Here is an 8,081-nt window from a genome sequence, read left to right as displayed (position 1 = left end):
GCCTCTAAGTGTCTGCATTCGTGTGTGTATTTGTGTGTGGATGGTCTGGCAATCCCTGTGGTGTTTAAAGTGATGTAATATCCCCCGATATGAGTTCTGAGTAAGGATCACTCGATCCAAAACGTCAACTTTCATTTTTTGTTCAAAGATACACCCAGAGCTGCTGAGATTTCTATTGTTGTCAATCTCTGTTGCACCACCACCCCGATTCCCCACCCCCACGCCACTGTAACCGTGGTGCTGAAGTGTGTAACCGATCAGGGATTCAGCCTGGGAGGGAGAGAGGGAGGGCAGCTGCTCACAGCACAATCCAACCTGAATTTTGATTGCACCAAACACACACACGCATACACGTGCGCGCGCGCACACATATGCACATGCACACACTCGGTTGGTTTGGAGAGGATTGTCATTGTTCTTAGGCCCTCAGAGTGGAAAATGTTCATGTGGAGAAATGTCTGCGCTCCTTCTGCAATGTGGAAATGGTTTGTCACTAGGGCAGTATTTCCAACACATAGTGTACACATTGAAGAATATTTCCATTACAATTATATCCAAGCAATTCCGAGTGAGCCACTTTCCAAGGGATGAGATTAATTTTAATACACTTCCTGAAACTTGGAAATTTTAATGTTTTACTCTTACAAGTGACCTTACATTTGAAAAAGGATTGAAAAGACCTAAACCAGAGGAGCAGAATGTGGGTTTGCATCACTTTAAAGAAAAGAGGGAAAGGGAGAGGAAGAGAGAGCGGTTTTGACCCGATTTCATTGATTCACACCAAAAGCAAGAAGAGTTCCCATTGCACAGAAATGCAGAGACAGAGATCCACACACTAATGCAGGAACAGATGTAACAAGCACAGAGAGATAGACATGCACACAGAGGTTAACAGAGACATATATAGACACACAGGAATAGACAAACACGAACAGAAATATGCAGATACATACTTGGATATACAAACATACATATACTTATCGAGTTATACAGGGTATTTTCAAACAGGCCTATCGGCCCATACAGTCCATGCTGACCAAAATCCCAAACTAAAGCAGTCTCACCTGCCTGCGCCTGGCCCAGATTTGTCCAAATGCTCTCTTATTCTTGTACTTAACGAAGTGTTTTTTAAATGCTATAACTTTACCCACAATCCATCACTTCCTCAGGAAGTTCATTCCCTACACGAACCACATGATGTGTAAAAAATAATCACCTCACAGGTCCTGATCAGGTGGACCCAAGCCATTTGTAGGAAGCTAAGGAAGTGATTGCTGGGTCGCTTACTGAGATGTTGTCATTATCAATAATCACAGGTGAGATGCTGGAAGTCATGAGTTTGACTAGAGGTTTGCTATTAAACAGAATGGGAAGAAAAGCCAAGAACTATAGATTTGGGAGCCTGACATCAGTGATAGGCACGGTGTTGGAGAGAATCATGAGCTACACGATTTACATGCATTTGCAGAGACAAAGATTGATTAGGGATAGGAGAAAGTGAGGACAGATATGTTGGAGATCAGAGTCGAGATGAGGGTCGTACTGGAAAAGCACAACTGGTCAGGCAGCATCTGACGAGCAGGAAAATCGACGTTCTGGGCAAAAGCCCTTTATCTGGATAGTGAAATGGGGTTGTGCCTGGATAATCATGTCTCACTGATTTGATTTTTTTTGTTGAGAAGTAACGGAGAGAATTGATGATGGTAGAACGCTGGCTGTGATCTATATGGACTTCAGTTAGGCATTCGACATAGTTCCCCATGGAGACTGGTTAGCAAGGTTAGATAAAATGGAATACAGGGAGAATTAGCCAGTTGGAGCCAGAACTGTCTCAAAGGTAGAGGACAGAGGGTGGTGGTGGAGGGTTGTTTTGCAGACTGGAGGCCTGTGACCAGTGGAGTGCCACAAGGATCGGTGCTGGGTCCGCTACTTTTCCTCATTTATATAAATGATTTAGAGATGAACATAGGACAGTTAGTAAGTTTGCAGATGACTCCAAACTTGGAGGTATAGTGGCCAGTTAAGAAGGTTGCCTCAGATTACGACGGGATCTTAATAAGATGGGCCAATGGACCGAGGAGTGGCAGACAGAGTTTAATTTAGATAAATGTGAGGTGCTGCATATTGGAAAGGCATACCAGGGCAGGACTTATACACTTACTGGTGAAGTCCTGGGGGCTGTTGCTGAACAAAGTTCCCTCAGAGTACACGTTTATAGCTCCTTGAAATTGGATTTGCTGGTAAATAGGACAGTGAAGAAAGTATTTGATATGTTATTGGTCAGTGCATTGTGTATATGCGTTAGGAGACTGGATTGCGATTGTACAGGACATTGGTTCGAACACTTTTGGAATACTGTATGCAATTCTGATCTCCCTGCTCTGTAGGAAGGATGTTGTCAAACTTGAAAGGGTTCAATAACGGGTTACACTGAGGTTGCCATGGTTGGAGGGTTTGAGTTACAGGGAGAGGCTGAATAGGCTGAGCCTATTTTCCCTGGAGAAGCAGAGAATGAGTGTTGACGTTAGAGGTTAGTAAAATCATGGGTGCAACGGATAGAGTGAAAAGCCAAGGTCGTTTCCCTAGGGTAGTGCAGTCAAAAACTAGATGGCAAAGGTTTAAGATGGGATGGGAAAGAGAAAACAGGGCTCTAATGGGCAACATCTTCATGTAGAGGATGGACCGTGTGTAATGAGCTGCCAGAGGAAGGTATTGAGGCTGGCACAATTACAAAATTTAAAAGGCATCTGGATGGATAGATGAATGCAAAGGGTTTAGATGTAAGTTGACCAAATGCCGGCAAATGGGAGGAGAATAATTTTGGCTATCTGGTTGACATGGACACGTTGGACCAAAGGGTCTGTTTCTATGCTATTCAGCTCTATGATGCTATGTCTTTTAAGAAACTTCCTCCTCTTATCTTAAAAAAATCCCCAACTCGAGGGAAAAGACACCTACCATTCAACATTAACGATACCTCTCATGATATTATAAACCTCTACAAGATTACCTCTCAGCTTCCTACAGTCGAGTAGAAAATGTCCGAGTCTGTTGAGCCTGTCCTTATAATTCAAACACTTTATTCCCAGCAATATCCGGATAAATCTCTTCTGAACTCTCCCTAACTTGATAGTATTCTCTATATATCAGGGCTACCTGAACTGCACATAGTCCTCCAGGACATGCCTCACGAATGTCCTGTGCAACCAGAATATACCATCCCAATTCCTGTACTCAGAGGACTGTCCACTGCGAATCGTCATTTAAATAAATGATTTGGATGTGAACATCGGAGATATAGCTCGTAAATCTGCAGATGACACCAAAATTGAAGGTGAAGCGAACAGTTAAGAAAGTTACCACAGAGTAAAATTGAATCTTGATCAGGTGGGCCAGTGGACTGAGGGGTGGCAGTAGGAGATATATTTAGATAAATGCCAGGTGCTACATTTTGGAAAAGCAAATCAGAGAAGGTCTTATACACTTAATGGTAAAGTCCTGGAGAGTGTTGCTGAACAAAGAAACTTTGGAGTACAGGTTCATATTTCCTTGAAAGTAGAGTTGCAGGTAGATAGGATAGTGAAGCAGTTGTTTAATATGCTTTCCTTTATTGTTCAAACCACTGAGTACAAGCGTTGGGAGGTCATGTTGTGGCTGTGCAGGACATTGGTTATGCCACTTTTGGAATATTGTGTTCAATTCTGGTCTCATTCTTATCGGAAAGATGTTGTGAAACTTGGAAGGGTTTAGAAAAGATTTAAAAAGATGTTGCCAGGGATGGAAGATTTGAGCCGTAGGGAGAGCCGGAATAGGCTGGGGCTGTTTTCTCTGAATCATTGGAGGCTGAAAGGAGAATTACCGATGTTTATAAAATCATGAAAGGCATGCATAGGGTAAATAGACAATGTCTTTTCCCCGGGGTGGGTGAGTCCACAATTAGAGGGCATAGGTTTAGGATGAGAGAGGAAAGATTTAAAAGGGACCTCAGGGGCAATTTCTATGCATAGAGGAATGTGTACGGAATGAGTTGCCAGAGGCTGGTCAAATTAAAGTATTTAAAAGACATCTGGATGAGTATATAAATAGGAAACGTTCAGAGGGATATGGACAAGTGTTGGCAAAATTGACAAGATTAGGTTAGGGTATCTGGTCGACATGGACAAGTTGCACCAGAGGGTCTGTTTCCGTGCAGTACATCTCTATGACTCTATGTCTCTGTAATGAAGGCTAGCAAGTGAAATACCTTCATAACCACCCTGTCTGCATATGAAACAAACTTCAAAGACTTACGCCCGAAACCCTAGGTTGCTCTGTTCTACAACACTAGCAATGGCTCAGCATTTAATTGTATATGTGATTTTTTTAGTTTGTTTACCAAAGTACAATACCTTGCGTTTATCAACATTAAACTCAATCTGCAATTCTTTAGCCCAGTGAGTAATAATATTGAGGAAGAAAGGCTGGAAAGTAATCAGTTGCCTTGTATCATTAATGGTTTTACGAAGAGGGCAGTCACACGTTAGAGGTGGGAAACAGTGATCGGTCTTTCAGGACAGAAAGTATGCTCTGTCTTTGTCTCTGATGTTCAGTATTGATATCTATTCGAGATCCTTCATAGAGCAGAGTGTGTCTGCAGGATTGCATTCCCTCATGTTTCAGACTGCAGATAATTGCCATTTAAACTGGAAATAATAACATGTATTTATAGATGTTCATAGTTTATCTCTGATTCAGAGCATCCTACAGTTGAGGCAAGTACCTTGCATTATTTAACAACGTTATTATTTTAACTGGGAAATTCAATAAAGTGAACCAGATTTCAATGAATCCATACCGATCTGAAAGCTGGCATTTAAAATTAAAAATTTGGGCATGGTTTAGATCTTGTGTAGTCGGTAGTATCCCTGCCTCTGAGGCAGAGCTCTGAATTCTATTCCAATTCCTGGACTTGTCTGGTAGTGTCCCTAGCTCGAAACCAGATTGTCTGGATTCAGGTGCAGCATGTCAGAAAAGGCTGGCGGACAAACACACAGAAGAATAATGTTGCAACTTTTGGGGCTGTAGTGGAGTGGTGGTACTGTCCCTACTTCTGGCCGCCAAAGGTCTAAGTTCTAATCCTACTAGAGGTGCGTTATAATATGCCTGAACGCGTTGACTAAAATGATTTTAAAATTGTGGTTTGATCAAGATCGAAGAGGTGTCAGTAATGAATTTCAGAATTTAAGCCCCGGATGACTGAAAGCACAGACCCTGGGTGGGAGACACATTTGCACCTTCTAGAGGTTTATAAATTCATGAAGCTCATGGATAGGGGGTGAGTAGTCAAGATTTTTTCCCCATGCTTGGAAGTCCAAAATTAGAAGGCATAGATTTAATGTGAGAGGGGAAATATTTTAAAGTGACCTCGGGGCAACTTTTTCACCAGAAAGTGGGGCGTGTACATAATGAACTGCCAGAAGAAGTGGTGGAGGTTGGTATAACTACAACATTTAAAAGACACCCAGATGGGTATATTAATAGGAAGGATTTAGAGTGATATGGGCCAATTGCTGGCAAATAGATTAGATTCCCTACAGTGTGGCACATGTCCACACCAACCCTCTGAAGAGTTACCCACCCAAAACCATCTCACCACATTTACCCCTGACTAATGCACCTGACATTATATCCAACTGCGCATGGCCAATTCAGATAACCTGTACAACTTTGGACTGTGGGAGGAAACCAACGCAGACATGGGGAGAATGTGCAAACTCCGCACAGTCAGTCAGCTGAGCCAGCAATCAAACCCAGGCCCCTGGTACTGTGACGTAGTAGTGCTAACAACTGAGCCACTGCACCACTCCAAGTAGGGCACGATTAATTTCAGAAATCAGGTTGGCATGGACGAGTTGCTCAAAGGTGTTTGCTTCAATGCTGTACAACTCTTAAGATTCATCAAGCCATTTTATCAAGGTACCTGTGTAATCTTCACAATTCACTATATCGCCAAATTTCGTTTCATCCACGATCTTTCTAACCACACCTTCCATAATTCTCATCTGAATCATTTGTATAAATGACATACAAAAATGTATTGAACACAAGTCTCCGTGGAACACCACTGTGCAGTGTCACAAAGCTGGTCCCTTTTCTCAAAGATACTGTGTCCTTGATTTTTTTCAGAGTGGTCATAAGTAGCTTCCGGCTCTAAGGTGACTGCTTTGTTTCCAGAGATTAAACGATGTGTGATTAAAAGTACAATGAAAGGGGAGTGGTCAGCTATGTCGGTGAGCTGTTCAGTCCATAAACAGTTTGCAGTTCAGCTGTGTGGACAGGCTCTCTCTCTCTTTTTCTCTCTCTCTTTCTCCCTCCTTCTGCATTTCTAACTTCAACCGGTAAGCATATGTTCCATTTTTACAGTTTTTATAGGGGGGGGGGGGGTTGCTTATTGGGATTGTTGTGTGCATTCAGAACAGCTAATTAATTCTAGTTTGAATAGACTGAGTTCTGTAGGGGTTCTTTATTCTGTACTTTGTGTTTGATTGTGTAATTTTGTGAATTATTTTTTGTCTATTTTAAAACCTGATAGTCAACATAGCTAGGTTACTCTGGGTACTTTTCACTGTGTACTTACTGATACAAATTGCAAAGTTATGGTCTCCGCAGCCTACTTAAGAATGTTTTGAGTGAGCTGACCTAGTCCATAACAACAGGCCTCCAGTCTGAAAAACAACACTCCTCAATAATGCTGTCTCCTGCTATTAGGCAAACACACAAACACGTCCACAGACCCACACGCACACACGCACAGACACACACACAGAGGTACAGACACATATATAGAGGCACACACAGGCAGACAGACACATGCACATGGACATATATACGCACATAGACACACATACTCAGAAACACACACACACAAAGACACACACACAGACACATGCACACGCACAGACACACACAGAGATAACACATGCACACACACACACGGACACACAAAAAGAGAGACACACACAGGCATACACACATACAGACACATTAGCGTCCATAGGATGTAACGAGATAAGTTATGCTTAAAGATGGGATTAAGGCTTGTTGTGAGAAAGCAGGAGAATTGGCTTCAAAAACATCTCAGCCATGATCAATATCTCAGTAGACTGGATGGGCTAAATAGCCATTTTTTCTGCTCTAATTTTTTACAGTCTACGGTACATGCATTTGTCTGTGTTTGTGCATATACTTGTATGTGCATGTGTCTGTGTGTGTGTCCGTGTTTTTGTGTCTGTGTTTTTGTGTGTACATGTCTGTGTGTATGTTTGAGTGTATCTGTGTGTGCTTGTCTGTGTATGTATCTGTGTGTATATCTGTGTATGCTTGTGCTCCTCAGTATTTTTAGAAATGGAAATATCAATGTACATTTTTGTAATTTCTATTATGTTTGACATTCTCCATTCCATCATAGTTTGAGGATCTTTGTTTTCATCATGAATTTGTTATTTTAACAAATTAAGGAAATCAACCTGACGTCTTCCGAGGATGACCCTGACCAAGTATGAGACCGATATCATTGGCCATATCATCAACCTGGTTACACCGATAATTTGCTGTAACCAATGTAGGAGTGGCAGTAGAAAAGAAAACAGTTACCCAACAACCCAACGAACTGTGGACCTGTGAGACTGACATCAGTGATGGGTGAGTTGTTGGAGGGGATTCTGAGGGATAGCCAATTGCATGTATTTTCAAAGGCAAGGATTAATTGCGGATAGTCACCATGGCTTTTTGGCATGAGAAATCGTGTCGCACTAATTTGACTGAGTTTGTTAAAGAGGGGACAAAGCAGATTGATGAAGGCATGTTTTCCATACAGACTGGAACAAGTTGTTCGACATTATTCTGCATATTAGGCAAGTTAGTAAGGTTAGGTCACATGGGAACCAGGGCACCCAAGCCAATTGAATACAAAATTAAAATGAAGGGAGGAGACAGAGGTTGTAGAGGATTGCTTTTCAGAGTGGAGGCCTGTTTTAAGGTAGGAGAGGAAATATTTTAGAGGGAACTTAGACGCAATGCTTTCATGCACAGGGAAGTGTCCG

The sequence above is a fragment of the Chiloscyllium plagiosum genome, unplaced genomic scaffold (assembly GCF_037043375.1).
Source record: "Chiloscyllium plagiosum isolate Xiang-an unplaced genomic scaffold, Cpla_swu_hap1 HiC_scaffold_38, whole genome shotgun sequence".
NCBI lineage: Eukaryota > Metazoa > Chordata > Chondrichthyes > Orectolobiformes > Hemiscylliidae > Chiloscyllium > Chiloscyllium plagiosum.
Note: the sequence above shows the minus strand (reverse complement) of the source record.